General features: G+C 47.5%; 1 long non-coding RNA gene across 4 annotated transcripts; it reads right to left on the bottom strand.

The window, feature by feature from the left end:
* Positions 1 to 287: 287 nt before the first annotated feature.
* LOC107179995 lies at positions 288 to 9,870 on the bottom strand. Of its 4 annotated transcripts, XR_001510740.2 has the most exons (4): positions 9,719 to 9,870; positions 3,384 to 3,634; positions 1,298 to 1,470; positions 288 to 755 (listed from the first exon to the last, which is right to left on the bottom strand). It is a non-coding gene; the product is annotated as an uncharacterized LOC107179995 (long non-coding RNA). The 4 variants fall into 4 exon arrangements; XR_001510739.2 differs by having other exon boundaries at positions 288 to 1,470; XR_001510741.2 differs by having other exon boundaries at positions 288 to 1,470; positions 3,384 to 3,451.
* Between the last annotated feature and the right edge of the window lie 7,352 nt (positions 9,871 to 17,222).

Here is a 17,222-nt window from a genome sequence, read left to right as displayed (position 1 = left end):
GTTAGCCACCTGCACCAAATGCAAACTTACGCCAGGTCCAGGAATTTTGTAAGTGAAGACCGCCATCTAGAAGAAGTTTCACCCTTTAGTTTCCCAGGGAGCTGGGCAGGGAGAGTTCGAGCAAACGGAGTGAGGGAGGCTACACAGGACTGAAGGGGGTGCGGCGACAGGGTTGGGGAGATTTTTGCAAACACAGCCATCCCCAAACAGGATAGCTCCCAAGTAACCCGGCCCCCCATCCCCACCCCAACACCAAGACAAGGGAAGGCTGAGGGATACTAGGTTTGATCACATTTATTTAACATGAAAACAATCAGACAGTCTCAGTGGACCACAAGTTGACAGAGGTGGTGATTCTTCGAGACAAAAAGTCTAAAAATTGTGAATTTTCACCCAAAGTTGCATAGCTAGGGCAAGGCCAGGACTCATACTAGGACCTGCCTGCTGTAGAACCCATGTTCGTTTCTTTATACTATAGCTTCCGAAACCCGAGGAACTGATAAAAACATACAGATTCTCAGACCCCAGTCCTGACTTACTGAATCAGAAAATTCAGAGGGAGTAGCTTAGGAATCGATAACTTTTAGAAGAGCACCACAGTGATACGGTCTAAATAATCCAGGGATCCGGGGAGTGTGTGGGCAAAACGAGAGTGGTTGAGTTAATCATGACCGCAGCTGAGTGATGCGCTCGTGGGGGTTGATTTTCCTTTTCTCTTTGCTTTTGTGCGTGTTTTAATTATTCCACAATGAACCCTTAAAAAAAGAGAAAACAGAAACAATTAGCAAGAAATCTATAAATCAACCAGATTGGAGACCCCCTCGTTTGATATTCCACACTGGGGGGCCCTGCCAATTTATGAACAGGTATGGAGGGAGGGACTGAGTCAAATGTGTCATCTAAAAAGGACACAAGTCTTATCTGCTCCCCAGTTGGTAGAGCTGTCAACGATTAAACATCATGGAATGCGGACTCAAAGGGCCAAATGACACTTGCAAGGTCCATTCTCCCCCCTGGGGTGGGGGGGGGGGGGGTCCTGACATCATTGCCATAAACCACGCCCAGCAAGAAGGTAGTCAGTTTGGGGTAGGATTTGCTCTTTTCCCGGCCTTGCAAAAATAACCAGAGAAAGGAAACTCCCAAGACCCAGGCAAATTGGGTGTTTTCTCTGGCTCAGCAAAACCAGCCCCGTCCACGGGACTGCAGTTAAGAGAGTCGGTGCTGCAGTATCGCCAGGGACAAGCCGGCCTAGGATGGGCAAGTGGCCCACAGAGCCTCTGCCCTGCACCCCTGGCACCTGGGGGAGATGTGCGCGTGTCTGCCTGCCCACCCCATCTCCAGTGGGGGCGGGCATTCGCTGCAGGGTGCTTAGGCGTGCTAACTCCGGGTCGCGCAGACCTAGGACCTCAGCCCGCGTCGGTCACTGCTGTGGGCGAGTTGCCAGACCTTTGGGAGCCCCGGTTTTCTCATCTGCAAAATGACAATAACAAAAGGGCAAGTTCCATGGCTTGTGAGGAGGTGACCCCCGTGCGGCGCGTTAGCAGTGAGCCCCAGGCCCGAGGACGGTGAATTTTTCCTCTTGCTGAGCCCCAGCTGTCCGTTCTTCCTGCCTCCCTGGAGCAGAAGCTGTGGGTGCTCTGCCTGCACCCTCCGCTTTAGGGGTGCTCCAGCCGACTTCCAGCTGTGTCTCATTGCCCGAGGCCTTTCTCTGCAGCCACAGAAGGTCACTTGGGCCCCAGGTGAGGCAGGACAGGACCAATCCTCAAACCCTGCACGGAAATACCACAGCCCCCTCCCACCTGCCATATTCTTATTTACTGGGTCTCTCAGGCATCTCGCTCATGGGGACCACAGACCTCACCTGTTTCTCCTCCTGCCTGATCGGTGGTTGTCACCGTGTGCCATCAACAGCCACTTTGCGGAGAGCTATGGCGCCAGTGCAGTGAACCCCTCCCCAAGCTCAAGAGCCTAAGAGGGACCCGCTGTGGCCCTGGAGGCCAAAGCTTCCCCGCAGCCACCCATGGGGGGTGGCTGGCCGATAACACACCCTTTCTTTGTCCCCCCACCTCCCAGATAAACCACTTGTACTCAAACCCTTGCTTTGGGATCAGATCTGGGGAGTCCAAACAAAGACACTTGGTATTACGAGGTCTGGACAGCAGATCCTGTGTCTTGGGTCATTTATTTGTTAGTAGATGGCGACACGGACCTGGGTCTTGGCAGGGAGGGGGTGGTGATACCCCCTGGCATGCTGTAGCCCATCATGAAGACCCCCTTCTGTGAATACCCAGGATGCATGCTGGTTATTTGGCACCTGCAGCCGTGTCCCCAGGGGGGAGGTGACCTTCTGTGCCCTGTGATGCTGCAGCTGGGACTCTCAACATTCCATTTCCACGCCGCCTGGGTGGAATTAGGCTCTGGGGCGCCGTGGGACGCTGGAGGGAAACAGGGGGCTGGACGAGGAAGAAGGGACTTGCCACTTCCCATCGCTGCCAGGGTCTCTCAGCGATGATTCTTCGTTCTGGAGAGGAAGTCGGTTCCAATCGCTACAGGTGGTTCCAGTTAATGGTTTTTCCCGTAACCCGTTTCATGGCCCCCCCTCAGTAGGGGTGCCCCTGCCCAGACAAAACCCTTCCCCATGATCTCCCAGTCTTGGGGTCTTCGTCACTTCCTATAATTACTACCTCGGCGACACCACAGTGAGAGTGGCCAACAGGTCTGGTTTGCCTGGGGCTACGGGGTTTCCCAGAAGGCAGGACATTCAGCACTGATAGTAACATAGCTCTGGGCAAACCGAGGTGACTGGTCTCAGTGCTCCCTTCTTACCTGCCCAGGTCCTCAACAGCTGTTTTCAAATTCTCCATATGAAGTTTTCTATGTAAAAATTCCTTGGTGAGGCTTATAACTTCTTCTGACCAAAGCCTGACCGGTACCATATGCGATGCAGGTGCCGGAAGATGAGCCAGCTTACCCGATGTCGCTAGCATTTGAGCGGGATGGTGGCGGTCACGGGGGACTCTTAGTGCATCAGGGCAGGAAGACAACGGCAGACCCAAGTCAGAAAACCATTGACGAGGGCACCAGATTGGAAGCCAGAAGCCCTCTGTGGTAGCACGTAAAAGGACGGTCGCCTGCCGGGGCCGGTGGCACATCCTGCTGTACACGTGGCTTTGGACCCGATAAAACGCGTGGTGAGGTCTGATGTTACGGCCCCAGCAAGTAGCCGGTGCCAAAGTCAAGGCGCCGTAAAGAAGAGCGGGACCCGGCAGCCTAGAATGGGTCGTCTGGGTACGTGTGCTCCAGACCCCTCAATCCTCAGGTTACCTGGCCCTCTCGGTGCTTTCGTAGCCTCCCCTTGCCCCAAGGTGACGTGGAGGTCTCACCTGAAGCCGGTGCTTTGTAAGATGATACTTGCCCTCGTGGCTTTTCAGCCAGGGGTGGTAAACTTTCTCTGTAAAGGGACAGATAGCAAATATCTTAGGCTTTTCTCGGCCAGGGGTGGTAAACTTTCTCTGTAAAGGGACAGAAAGCAAATATCTTAGGCTTTTCTCGGCCAGGGGTGGTAAACTTACTCTGTAAAGGGACAGATAGCAAATATCTTAGGCTTTTCTCGGCCAGGGGTGGTAAACTTTCTCTGTAAAGGGACAGACAGCAAATATCTTAGGCTTTGCAGGCCATGCAACCCCTCTCATAACTACTCAACTCATGCACTGCATCCAGAAAGCAGCCTCACCCGGTGCCCCGGGTGGCTCAGTCGGTTAAGCGTGATCTCGGCTCCGGTCAAGATCTCGAAGTTTGTGGGTTCGAGCCATGCTTGGCTGACGCCCCTCCCCCACTCGTGTGGACAAGCCCTTGCGCGCTCTCTCTCAAAATAAATAAATGAACTTAAAAACAAAACAAAACCAAAAAGCAGCCTCGCCAATATGTAGATGAATGGGTGTGGCTAGAGTCCTAACAACACTTTATTTGCAAAAACAGGCCGTGTTTGACCCGTGGACCACAGTTTGCCAGTCCCTGTGGTAGACCAATAATTAGCCCTAGCATATCTCAGCACGGCAGATGCGAAAAATGCCTCCCGTCTTCAGAAAGGGCCGTGGAACCCAGCTAACATGCACCCTCGTGATTCGGGAGGTCCCATCTGGGAATGAATCTTGAGATAACTGGCGTGAAAGAAAACAGAAGGCTGGAGAAGGGAGACTTCACTGACATGTGGGCACTGTCCCATGACTCAGGATTTAGCACCCTGGCAAGGACCCTTAGCGCCCCCCTAATCTGCTACTGACACAGTGCCCCGCAGCGTGGTGATAAAGGATGGCCTCAACCAAATGAGACATTAATGCCAGAACGGCCTTGGGAGCAGAAGGGGGAGAAGGCTCAGTGAGGCAGGCATACAAAAATAGATTCTGTAAAATCAGAGCGTCTACCTCGCCTTCTCTGTCTGCCCCTCCCCTGCTCATGGGCTCTCTCTCTCTCTCTCTCTCTCTCGCAGATAAACTTTTTTTTTTTTTTTTTTTTAAAGAAAAGCACAGCACGGTTGGCAGGGCTAACCCATCAGAGGTGACGTGGACAAATGACTGTAACAGCAGAAGAGTTCCAGTGGCAACCTGGACCCTTATCTGCAAGAATCAGGGGGGCGTGACTAACAGACCGTGGTGTTCTTAGTGGTGAGATCGCAGCATGTTGCTTGAACTGTGTAACCAAAGATGAAGGGCAGGTGAGGCAAAGACTGATGTCAGCTGCTGCAATGGAAAACCAGGATGCTTTGCCCAGTTTCCAGACCCGAGCCTGTTGTCAGACCCAGAGCGAATTGCCGAAGGGGAGCCTGGGTGTCCTTGAGGAATGCCCTTGCGGCTTCATAGCACAGCATACACGGTAGTGATTATCTCCTTCATCTGTCACTGAAAAAAAACCTATGGCTATTTCTCCTGAGGCAAAGGAATGACTCAGATCTTTAAAGAGCTGTGGATGGAAGATCTGGGCTAAAACTTAAAATGCCATCCCAACCCTCCCCCTGATGTGGAGAACTTCTGGCTCCAAACCCATCTCATAGTGAGTTCAACGGATTCACACCCCACCTCGTGTTCATTTGTCTGTTCCCCGAATGTGTCACTGGAAAGGACGCACGTGAGAGCTGGAAGGACACTGTTGCGGAGTAAGAGCCACAGCGGTAAGAAAAACCCAAGTGGAAACTCTCGAAACTTCCTCATTCTGGCTAAGATAGGAAATCAGAAGAAATGTCTCATTCTGGGTTAGAAGGTCGCCTAAAAACTTAACGACGGCAAACAAACAAACAAACAAACACCAAAAAAACTTAAAGAAGGCAGCGGGCAGGGCCCCTGGGTGGCTGAGTTGGTTAAGCGTCTGACTTCAGCTCAGGCCATGATCTCACCGTTCCCCAATTTGAGCCCCACGTCAGGCTCTGTGCTGACAGCTCAGAGTCTGGAAACTGTTTCAGATTCTGTCTCTCTCTCTCTGCCCCTCTCCCACTCTTTCTCTCTCTCTGTAAAAAATAAATAAGCAAAAAAAAAAAAAAATTAAAAATAAATAAACATTAAATAAATAAATGAAATTGGGTTTGTAAATTTAATATATATTTTTTCCTCTGTAAGGTACTTCAATTGTCTGATAGATAAACCAAGCCTTTCCAGGGTCTTTAGTCAATTTTCATAAGTCCAATTAATTGTAATTTATAAACAAGATGAATCTAGGTCCTTTTAAGTGTTCTTACACTCTATATAAATTTAGTAAATCTAGAATGTATTATGCTAAGCAAAATAAATTAGTCAAGGAAAGACAAATATGATTTCACTCATACGTGGAATTTAAGGAACAAAACAGATGAACATAGGGGAAGGGAGGGAAAAATAAAGACAAAAACAGAGAGGGAGACAAACCAGAAGAGACTCTTAAATACTGAGTTGAGAACAAACTGAGGGTTGGGGGAGGGGTGGTGGGTGGGGGGGGGATGGGCTACATGTGTGATGGGCATTAAGGAGGGCACTTGTTGGGATGAGCACTGGGTGTCATATGTAAGTGATGAATCACTAAATTCTATTCTTGAGACCAATACTACATTACATGTGAAGTAATTTGAATTTACATTTAAAAAAATCACAAATTTATTTTATTTTATTTTTTTAATGTTTATTTATTTTTGGGAGAGAAAGGGGGGAGCAGAGAGAGAAGGAGACACAGAATCCCAAGAAGACTCCAGGCTCTGAGCTGTCAGCACAGAGCCCAACACGGGGCTCGAACCCATGAACTGTGAGATCATGACCTGAGCTAAATAAAGTCTGGTTCTTAACCCACTGAGTCACCCAGGTGCCCCCCAAAAATCACAAATGTAAATCACTTAATTTTAATATGGAATCACAAAACTGGCCTATTACTTGCATAAGCCAAAATCTCTTAAGTACTGTAGGAACTTAAATACTAAATATGAGTTGAATACTTACGTCAAGAATTGTGAAGAGTCTGAAATTTAGCCTACTTTCAAAATAATCAGTTTGCTGGCTGCTGGCAAAGGATAGGAGCCTTCTGAGTCAGAGACAAAGGACTTAGTTACTCATAGCAATAGTAGAATTCAGCATTTACACCAGTTTCTGAGTCCCAGTCCCCAAGGGTGGTGTGAAACAGGCCAAGTGACACCTGCACCCACAATGGATTATGGGAGAGGAGCCCTGAGCTTAGGGCACCCAGATCTTTTCTAATGGACAGTAAGTCTGCTTCAATTTTGCTGTGGAGAATGGCGTTATCTTTATTGTACTGGACAGTAAATAAACCTGCCCTTTGCTCTGGAGGAACACTGTCTCTGTTTTCCAAAGCTGTTCACCACATATCCTTGAAAAGATAGTGCAGAAGAAAGGCAGTCATGCGTCTGCTCACAAGATGTGCAGAAACAGGTGAAACCCATGGAAAATGCTCTCTCGACACCTTACCCACAAAATAGTCTCACTGTGGGTTGATTCTCTTAAGCATTTCTAAATTTAAATCTAGATCTTTCTGTGATTGAAAGATGTTTCCCTGCTAGGGGATCAATCCAGACAACTTTTGGGTTATTTTCTCATACAATTGTTGTGGTTGCCTCCCAGTTAACTGGGGAATTTTTAATGACCAGTAGATCTCTGGCTGGAATATGGCTTGGGTGCTTGTGGGTGACCTTGACTGCCAGGTGAATCCTGGCTTCAGAGTCATTGTGCCAATAGTCTCCAAACAGGGTGGTCTCCACATGTATTTCACCTATACTTGTGTTACATGACGTCATTCTGCTGACTTGCGACAGAGTGGTCAGCCCTCCAGCCAATTGTTGCTCCCTCTGGTTGGATTTCACATATCTATTTACATCTTTATTCTTGTCATGCTATTCCTATCTTTTACTCTTTTTTTTTAATGTTTATTTATTTATTTTGCAAGAGGAGAGGCAGAGAGCGAGGGAGAGAGAATCCCAAGCAAGCTCCTTGCTCAGCACAGAGCCCAACATGGGGCTTGATCTCAGGAACAGTGAAATCATGACCTGAGCAGAAATCAAGAGTCGGATGCTTGACCGACTGAGCCACTGAGGTGTCCCTATTCCTATCTTTTAGACCACAGACCTCAGAGATACACTTGACTCCATTGTCTTCACATTTAAGAAGAGCATTTTGTTTAGTTCTTTGACAGGCTGGGAAAGGGTATCTTCTCATCTGATCCTCTCTTTCCTGTTCTGGAAAGTGCCAAAGTGTGCCACTTGGGCAAAGGGAAAGAGGAAACCCTTCCTGTGGAGGTCCCTCAGAGATGTAACAGTTAAGGCAGCAGCCCCTTGCTGTGGCCAGGAGTTGGAGATTTCACCCTTCTCAGAAGAGCTCCCGCCCCCTGGCTGAAGCTCCGCCTTCAACTGCTCTGTCAGTGAAAGTCCTGCTCCTCCCCAGGAGGACCCCTTGCCAGGGGGGCTGAGTCCTGAGTGCTCACCTGTATGGCACAGAGGGCAGCAACTAGGGAGAGAGGAGGGCTCTGGCGACACCTTGAGCCAGCCCATAAATTCCCCCTTCCTTCCACCGACAGATCATGAGTCCCTTGGAACAGAAGCTGAGTAATAATTGGTCTAATAATGGGAAATGGGTCAGAGAGAAGGGCCTCCATGGTGGAATGGAGATGACTTTTTTAGGTACATAGTTTTGATAGGCATGTGAGAAGGAATTACAGCCCTACGGCAACCTCTGGTTTGCCCAGCTTGAAATAACTAAAGTTTCTCTCCATTTCAAATTCTAAATCAATTATAGCCTGAGTGCACTATCGCATTCAGCTTTCATCGTCCATTCAGTTTGAAGGCCATTACCAGCCGCCGAGCCTCCCAGCTCCTACAACTGGCGGCGGTCTGTCTATACTCTGCACTCCCAGAGTAAAACTTGAGCTGGTGTCTCATTTCCCTCTCCTAATAGCAAAGTAAAGCCCAAAGGAAAGGGGCCCTGTTGGTGGCAGGATAGCGTCCTGGCATAGCTTATGGATAGATGGCACTTGGCAGGGTCTCACATCGCCTGGGAAGCAGCAGGAGAAGGGGCAGCCCAAGCTGGGTTCTTTGTGGGGGGCGGGCACTCCATCTGAGCTTGGGCACCAGGGCATGTCCACTAACCGTGAGAAGTTTGCTGGTTTTCACAGTTATTTTTCGGCCGGAACGCACAGCAGCCAAGATGCTCTTACTTGTGCTTTATGATGTTGTGATAAGGGCCCCAGGATTCCCAGAGACTGGTACCACTGACGAGGAGCCAGGAGACCCGAGTTCTAGTCCCGTCTCCGCCACTCACTGCCATCATCACTGAATAAGTCCCTCGATGTGTTATCTAACTCATAAGCAAGTGTAATTGTACCTGCCACGCCATATCCCAGGGTTATTGCTGGGCTTGGTTATTTCATCACATGAAATAATGGAATACTAGATGTGAATGTACCCTGCGAAGTACTGTGTTGCTCATTCTAAATGAGAGTCCAAGGGACCCACTTCAATTCTCAGCACAGGACAGCTCTTCTGATCACTCAGAGACTGACAACAAGCTCCCCAGGTTCCTGGTTTGAATCTCTATCCAAGAGATAGAAAGCTCAGCCACGGTGTTCCACCTGGAGGGATCTTGGGATGTGGCTCTCAGCTGGAAAAAGGTGGGGGGACCTGTCTGCCTGACTGCGGGAACTTAGGGGAGGCACCTAAGTGGCCGGGTTTACCGAGGGCTGGAGTGCAGAGAGAAAGGAGGCAGGAAGAAGAGAGGGCAGCGAAGGACGGAGAGGTATGGTGTGGGCTCTGTCCTCAAGCCAGATCCGGAATCCCGGGACTTCCTTCCACCTGCTACCTCGCACACCTGTCACCTGAAGGGGCTCCTCACAGGTCTCCCTGCTTCTGCCCGACGGCCTTCAACACGGAAGTCAGATTCCTCCACAGCACCCAAAGCCCTCAGCAGCTCTGGATTCCCCTCAGAGCAAGAGCCCAGTCTCCAGGGAAGCCCACGAAGCTCCCCCTTCTCAGCCCCTGCTTCTGGTCGCTCCCAGCCACCCTCGCCATGCGGGCTTCCGGCCTGTTTCAGACTGCTGTTTTGCACCAACCGTTGTTCTGCTTGGACCCCTCTTTCCCGGATTTCCCCAGTCATTCCCAGTGACTTTCCTCACCTCACTTGAGTCTGTGCCCATTTACGTTTTTCACCATGAGACTTAGAACCACCACAGGCCGCCCAGCGCCCTCCCGAACTCTTCATACCTCTTAGCCTGGGTTGTCCTTCCGGTGGTCCTTATCACCTTCAACACCACGTAACTTATTTCTTACACTTTCTGTTTATTCCGCCTCCTCCCTCCCCCGGCCAGAATGTAAACCCCAGGAGCGCATCTGCTTCCTTTCACCGACGTATCCCAGGGGCCTAGAACACCGCCTGGCCCATATCAAGTATTCAATAAATATTTGTAAGAAAATGAGTAATTCCGTGGGAGGAAAGGGAGGAGACCGTCTCAAGAAAGAGAAAGAATTCAACAATGTCAACACTTCCAAATGCTTCAGAGAGGTCAAGGCGAGAGCCGGAATCCTTGGCAAACACACTCCCGTCTGTTTGGACTGGAAACAGAGTACCATGCAGGATTACGAGATGAATGAATGGAACTTAAGTACAGGAAAAATAAGTGTCAACAACGCCTTCAAGAAATGCAGGGCAGGGGGCGGGGGGGGGGCAGGGGGAAGGTTGTAAATCATTTCGATGCTAACTTGAGGGCACCACATCAAGAAAAAGAAATGCTTTCTGTGGTTTTAAACCGTCTTCTGGTTCTGAAATTAATGTGTGCCCATTTTAGAAGGATTTGGAAATTGTAAAAGACCCAAAGACAGAGATGAACGTCTCGCCCCATCCCACCACCCAGAGAAAATCACAACTGACCGTGCCCTATGCTTGTTCTCTAGGCCCAGGTATTTATGACGGTTCTGTTGCTTGTTAGAGTGCTTCCTCAAAACTCAGGGGCGTCTGGGCGGCTCAGTCGGTCAAGCGTCCAACTTTAGCTCAGGTCATGATCTCACGGTTCGTGAGTTCGAGCCTGGCGCGGAGCTCCGCGCTGACAGCTCGGAGTCTGCTTCAGACCCTTTGTCCCCACCTCTCTCTGCCCCTCCCCCACTCATGTGCACACATGCTCCCTCTCTCTAAAAAATAAACATAACAAAACTTTTTAAATTACACAGCTATGCGTGATATGGCTACTTTGTATTTGCATGTCCATTTTGTAGCTTTGTATTCATTTCATGTTGTAGCAGGAATTTTTCTTCATACCCTCATAGGTTTTTGTATGATGTAAATCTGGGGGGCGCAAATGACTTTGTTCAATAACGTATATAGCCAATTCTCTCCTTGGACCTTTATGTTTTACCCATTTCTTTATTATTATAAGCCACACTTAGAGCATGATGTTTCTTTTCCTTTCCTTTCCTTTCCTTTCCTTTCCTTTCCTTTCCTTCCCTTCCCTTCCCTTCCCTTCCCTTTCCTTCCCTTTCCCTTCCCTTTCCTTTCCTTTCCTTTCCTTTCCTTTCCTTCCTTTCCTTTCCTTTCCTTTCCTTTCCTTTCCTTTCTTTTCCTTCCTCTCCTCTCCTTTCCTTTCCTTTCTTATTTTTTTCTTTTTGGGAAGAGAAAGAGAAAGCCCAGAGAGGAGAAGTTGAAGAAATAAAAGAAAATGGAAATAACTCGTGGCAAAATGTCTTGAGGAATCTGGACAAGATGAAAGGAAAGGCGAGAGAGCACATAAGACTTGACCTTGAGGGGTCAGCCTGTCACCGCCCACAGCCCCTGTCAGTACCAGCATCACTGCAGTGGGCACACGAGAGTGTGCCACACTGTGTACAACAGGAGCCCATGGCATCCCCCGTGGTCCAGGCGCCAGAAGACCCTGAAAAGCTAGTGGGGAGCACAGAGCCCCAGCCTCACCAAGGCAGGTTCGGGCCTCGGTCTCTGTGTTTCTACCACGTTACCCAGCTGAGTCTGACGCTCACCAGAGTTTGAAAACCCGTCAAGCCTCTTCGGACTTCCGGTCAACGTGAAATATGGGGCACAGAAAAATGAATTAGATGACAGGCTGAGGAATCAGACGCATCCAGAAAGTGTAGCATCCATCACAGAGGACATCCTAAATGGTCTCTTCCACCGGGCAGTGCCCGGGGAAGGGTTGGGGAGGGCGGCTTAAGACTTAACATTTAAGTATACAAGAACCGAATGCAAAGTTTGAATTCTGTCTGGTTTGAATTCTGTCTCAAGCAAAGCAATTTGGGGAGGGCCAACAAGGGGTATTTGAATGCGGAGGGGTATAAGACATTACTAAGGAATCACTGTTCATTTGGCTTGCTGTCCTATGGTATTATCACTGGGCCAGAAAATGCCTTTATATTTTAGAGTCACATGCCAAAGTTTTGAAAGTAAATGTGACACGTGCCTCTTCGTAATATTTCAGCAAGGCAAAAGTGAGCAAACAAATATGGACAGTGTTAACGGATAGATCTAGGTCACGGACACAGGGGGACTCGTTTTAATATCGTAGCTGGTTTTCTATATATTTGAAAAATTGTCGCAATAAAACGCTAACGAGACACGTGGGAGATCAGCCGTAGCAAGTTGGAGAGACCATCGTTCCTCAAAAACTGGCCTGTACGGAGAGAGAGGTGATAGAGATTTTTCGGGTGGAGGAAGTTTGAGGAAACTCAAGTTGAGTAGCCCACCTATCACTTAGGCAGAGAGGGAGAAGTGCAGTGACGAGGCAGGGGGATTGCCTTGAAGGGAAAGAAATCACGACTGAATCACCTCACGGAGCCTGCCGGATGCCTAGAGAGGTCCTTGGGGATGCCGGATTCTGAGGTGGCCGAGGCTGATCAGGCTTGTGTGTCTGCCTTCGTGTGTGGCTGAGGGTGTGCAGAGGGGGGTGTTGGTGAGTAGTTTCAATACCTCTCATACTGAAAACAGCTGAGTTTTATGCCTTTCAAATCTTGCTGGCCCACACTTTCCGAGGGCGGAGAGACCCAACGTTGATCTAGCAAAGATTTAGCGAGCACTTTATTCTAGGCTACACCTCGGCCCCATCAACCTTTGTGGTTTTTCTGGTCAGCAGGAGGGGCAGGCTTAGAACTGTCCATCACAATGCATTTCTTACTATCCAAGTTATATCGCAGTGGGGTTGTATTCATAATTTTTAAGAAGTTATGTCTTCTTTTTTAATGCTTATTTATTGAGAGAGAGAGAGAGCACGTGCGCGAGCCAGTGGAGGAAGGGCAGAGAGCGGGGAGAGAGAGAATCCCGAGCAGGCTCTGTGCTCTCAGCACAGAGCCCGACCTGGGGCTTGATCTCACAAACTGTGATATCATGACCTGAGCCCAAATCAAACGTCTGACGCTTAACCAATGGAGCCACCCAGGCATCCAGAGTTGTATCCATATTTATCTTAAACGTTTTTAGGGCAAAGTCTTCTCTGAAACCCGGTAAAAGTTATTTCTTTTTTTCTCCTGAGAAAAGATGTACAGATGCCCATGTGTGGGAATCTGCATAGGAGTTCAAGAAAGGGGCTCCTGGGTGGATCAGTCGGTTAAGTTGGCCAACTCTCGATTTTGGCTCAGGTCACTCTGCTGTGATTGAGCCCCGAGTTGGGCTCAGCACTGATAGTGCAGAGCCTGCTTGGGATTTTTCTCTCTGCCTCTCTCTCCTCCCCTGCTCTCTCTCTCTCAAAATAAATACATAAACATTAAAAAAAAAAAGTGCAGGAAATTCACAAACTCCCGGAAGCCAACTGGTGAATCTTTGGGGCTCTCTGGGGTAGAGGTTTTCACAGACATGTTGTGGGAAGAGACAAGGAGGTAATAGGCTTGTCCTGGAGACTGAGGAAGCCTCTAGAAGTGCCAGCTGAGCCAGGCCTTGGAGAGCAGCCAGGACTTATATCCTTGACCCAGCTGGGGACCTGGGCCTGTGGACGGGAACCCAGAACGAAGGAGGCCTGGGGAATGAGAGCCGGTGAGTCTAACTGGCCTCCGTGCCTGCATTCACTCCTTGACTGACAGCCTCAGTCCGGGGGTGTGCGGGGCTCACATGATGCAGGTAAGTGATGTGAGGCGGGGTTGGCTCTGGAGACCAGCGGAGTCCCTGATGGAAGTGCACGTTTCCCATAATCTGGCCAGATCTCCTGGCAGAGAGAAGACGGGCTTCGGACATGGAGGGAGAGGTGTCTCTCCGTGGGAGGGGTGCCTGCTGTTTAAGCACATCTGTTTTGATTTGGCTCCCAGGCTGTGGATTCATTTAACAGATGCAGGCTTTCAGTGGGTTCAGCTTTTTATATCCCCGTCAGGCACCGATTTAGGGAGGCTCGGCCGATTCTCTGCGCTTGTTTGGCTTTGAGGAATGGAAAATGTGGTTCTTTCAACATCCCTCCCTTCAAGCAGGTGGCTGGAGGGGGGCGGGGCGCGGGGTGGCCACAGCCTCATGAATAGCTGCTGGTCTTTTCCCATCTTTGTTCCTCTTTCTCATTACTCCACTGACAGGCTCAGGCCCCCGGGGAGGAGTGAGAATGTTGGCACATTTCAGTGGCTCTGCTTCGGGCCCATCGGCATCCAATAAGCCAGTGACTCCATCTGGCTATACTTCAGCCGCCATAGGATGGGCTGCTGGCAACGGGACTGCGGGGCAGACCCGTTCGTGTGAAAGATTGAAATCGACAACTGTCAGATATTTCTTTCTCTTTTCAGCAAGCAAATCTCGCATGCGTGTGTGCATGTGCGCGCACTCAGGGAAGTACATATGCTCCTTAAGGTTTGACTTCTGATCTTCCTATTTTAAATAAAAAGGTCCAGGAAATTTCTGATTGGTGGTGTTGATAAACGATTACAGAGATCATACCCATACACCTGCCACACTTTACAATTTTTTTTAATTTTTCAAAATTTATTTCTTTATTTTTTAATTTACATCCAAGTTAGTTAGCATAGAGGGCAACAATGATTTCAGGAGTAGATTCCTTAGTGCCCTTTACCCATTTAGCCCATCCCCCCTCCCACAACCCCTCCAGTAACCCTCTGTTTGTTCTCCATATTTAAGAGTCTCTTATGTTTTGTCCCCCTCCCTGTTTTTTATATTATTTTTGCTTCCCTTCCATATGCTCATCTGCTCTGTGTCTTAAAATCCTCATATGAGTGAAGTCATATGATATTTGTCTTTCTCTCACTAATTTCGCTTAGCATAATACCTTCCAGTTCCAACAACATAGTTGCAAATGGCAAGATTTCATTCTTGTTGATTGCCGAGTAATACTCCAGTGTGTGTGTGTGTGTGTGTGTGTGTGTGTATGTGTGTGTGTATATATATATATGTATATATGTATATGTTGATGTATATATGTGTATGTTGTTGATAGTGCTGCTATAAACATTGCGGTGCACGTGTCCCTTCGAAACAGCACATTTGAATCCCTTGGATAAACACCTAGTAGTGCAATTGCTGGGTCGTAGGGTAGTTCCACTTTTAATGTTTTCAGGAACCTCCATACTGTTTTCCAGAGTGGCTGCACCAGTTGGCATTCACACCAGCAGTGCAGAAGAGATCCTCTTTCTCCGCATTTTCATCAATATCTGTTGTTGCCTCAGTTGTTAACGTTAGCCATTCTGACAGGTGTGAGGTGGTAAGTCATTGTGGTTTTGATTCGTATCTCCCTGATAATGAGTGATGTTGAGCATTTTTTCATGTGTCGGTTGGCCATCTGGATGTCTTCTTTGGAAAAGTGTCTATTCATGTCTTTTGCCCATTTCTTCACTGGATTATTTGTTTTTTGGGTGTTGAGCTTGATAAGTTCTTTACAGATTTTGGATACTAACCCTTTATCTGATATGTCATTGCAAATATCTTCTCCCATTCCGTTGGTTGCCTTTTAGTTTTGCTGATTGTTTCCTTCACTGTGCAGAAGGCTTTTATTTTGATGAGGTCCCAGTAGTTCATTCTTGCTTTTGTTTCCCTTGCCTCCGGAGACGTGTTGAGTAAGAAGTTTCTGTGGCTGAGGTCAAAGAGGTTGTTGCCTGTTTTCTCCTCGAGGATTTTGATGACTTCTTGTCTTACGTTTAGGTCTTTCATCCATTTTGAGTTTATTTTTGTGTAGGGTGTAAGAAAGTGGTCTACGTTCGTTTTTCTGCATGTTGCTGTCCAGTTTTCCCAGAACCATTTGCTGGAGAGAATGTCTTTATTCCACTGGATAGTCTTTCCTGCTTTGTTAAAGATTAGTCGGCCATATGTTTGTGGGTTGCACTTTATAATTTTTAAAGTACGCTCCCAGCTATGACTTTATAATGGTCCTGAGAAGCAGGCACAACCACCAGCATTGTAATAATCCTATTTTGCAGATGAGAAAACTGAAATCCTCGGATATAATTTACCATTACCACACTACCAAGAAACAGTACATACCATTCCAGAACTCTCCTTTTGCAATCTAAGTCACATATGTTGCAGAAAGTTTCATCGTTGGCTACCTGCAGTTCAGATACTTGGTCTTCAAAGTTGGAAAGTCACTACACAAACTCCTTGATTTTTCACTTGGTCTGGAAATAAAAGAAATAAAGAAAAGAAATAAAAGAAATAAAAGAAAAGAAAAGACATTTTAAGCTGTATCCTCTGGTTAATCAAGGAAAGAATATTCATAGTCAATTTTTTGAGCTTTTACTATATGACAGACACTAATCTAAAATCATTGTGTTAATTAACATACTCATTTAGCCCTTGTAGCAACCCTGTTATGTATGTTTTACAAATGATGAAAGAGACATCTAAAGAAGCTATTTAATGCCCACAAACACACATTCAGTAAGAGTCGAGACTTGAACCAGGCAGTGTGAGCTTAGAGTCCACGAGTGCTCAGTAGTTGGGGTCATCAGACAAACGAGTAATAATTCAGAAGAATGGGACTGAGAATAATCTATTCTACTCAGGCCCTGGAGACTGGGTCAAAGCATTTGCCCTGTTTCTCTGAGAGCAGAGATAGACTTTTATCTCCAATGGTGACACAGGGAAACTTGGAGAAACCTTTCCACTGGGAACCATTACAAATGCTGGAAAAATGTGTATGCATGATTTGAAGGCAATGGAGAGCTACCAGAGCAGTGAAAAATTACTTGGTTAACATCCAAATGCAAAGAACGCAGAGAAACGAGCAAGGAATTCAAGACCCCTTTTGCACAGGGAACATTTGCAGTTCCAGGAGAGGAGGCTCAATTGACCAGGGGCTAGGAGGACAAATTCAAGCTTTGGCTCACCAAAAGAAGTAGCCATAGTAAATCCCTTAGGTTTTGAGTGTGGTTGCATCCTACAAATAAGGGTGAACTAGAAGCAGATCAGTTCTTCTAGACTCTCAAGCCCAACTTGGAATTATCCCAACCTAGGCTTGAATTAAATTCATCTGAGATTGATGGTGCCCTTAACTAACTGCCAGAAACAGATATGAGCCTCCTTAGAAAAAGATAACATCCAGAGCCTCAAATTGCTTCTAAAATTTTTCATAAAAATTTCAGACATATAAGTTAAAAAGTAACATGAATTCAAATAGAGGGGCCAACACAATTTTTTTAAAACCAAGAGAAACTACAGATAATAGCAGCAGACCCACAGGTGTTCCAGATAATGAAGTTATCTAACATGAAATTTATTTTATTTCATTTTATTTTATTTTATTTCATTTTATTTTAATTTTTTAAATAAAACCTTAATTTTTTAGAGAAGTTT

The sequence above is a fragment of the Panthera tigris genome, chromosome D2, assembly GCF_018350195.1.
Source record: "Panthera tigris isolate Pti1 chromosome D2, P.tigris_Pti1_mat1.1, whole genome shotgun sequence".
Lineage (NCBI taxonomy): Eukaryota > Metazoa > Chordata > Mammalia > Carnivora > Felidae > Panthera > Panthera tigris.
Note: the sequence above shows the minus strand (reverse complement) of the source record. Positions and strands in the feature narration are given on the sequence as shown.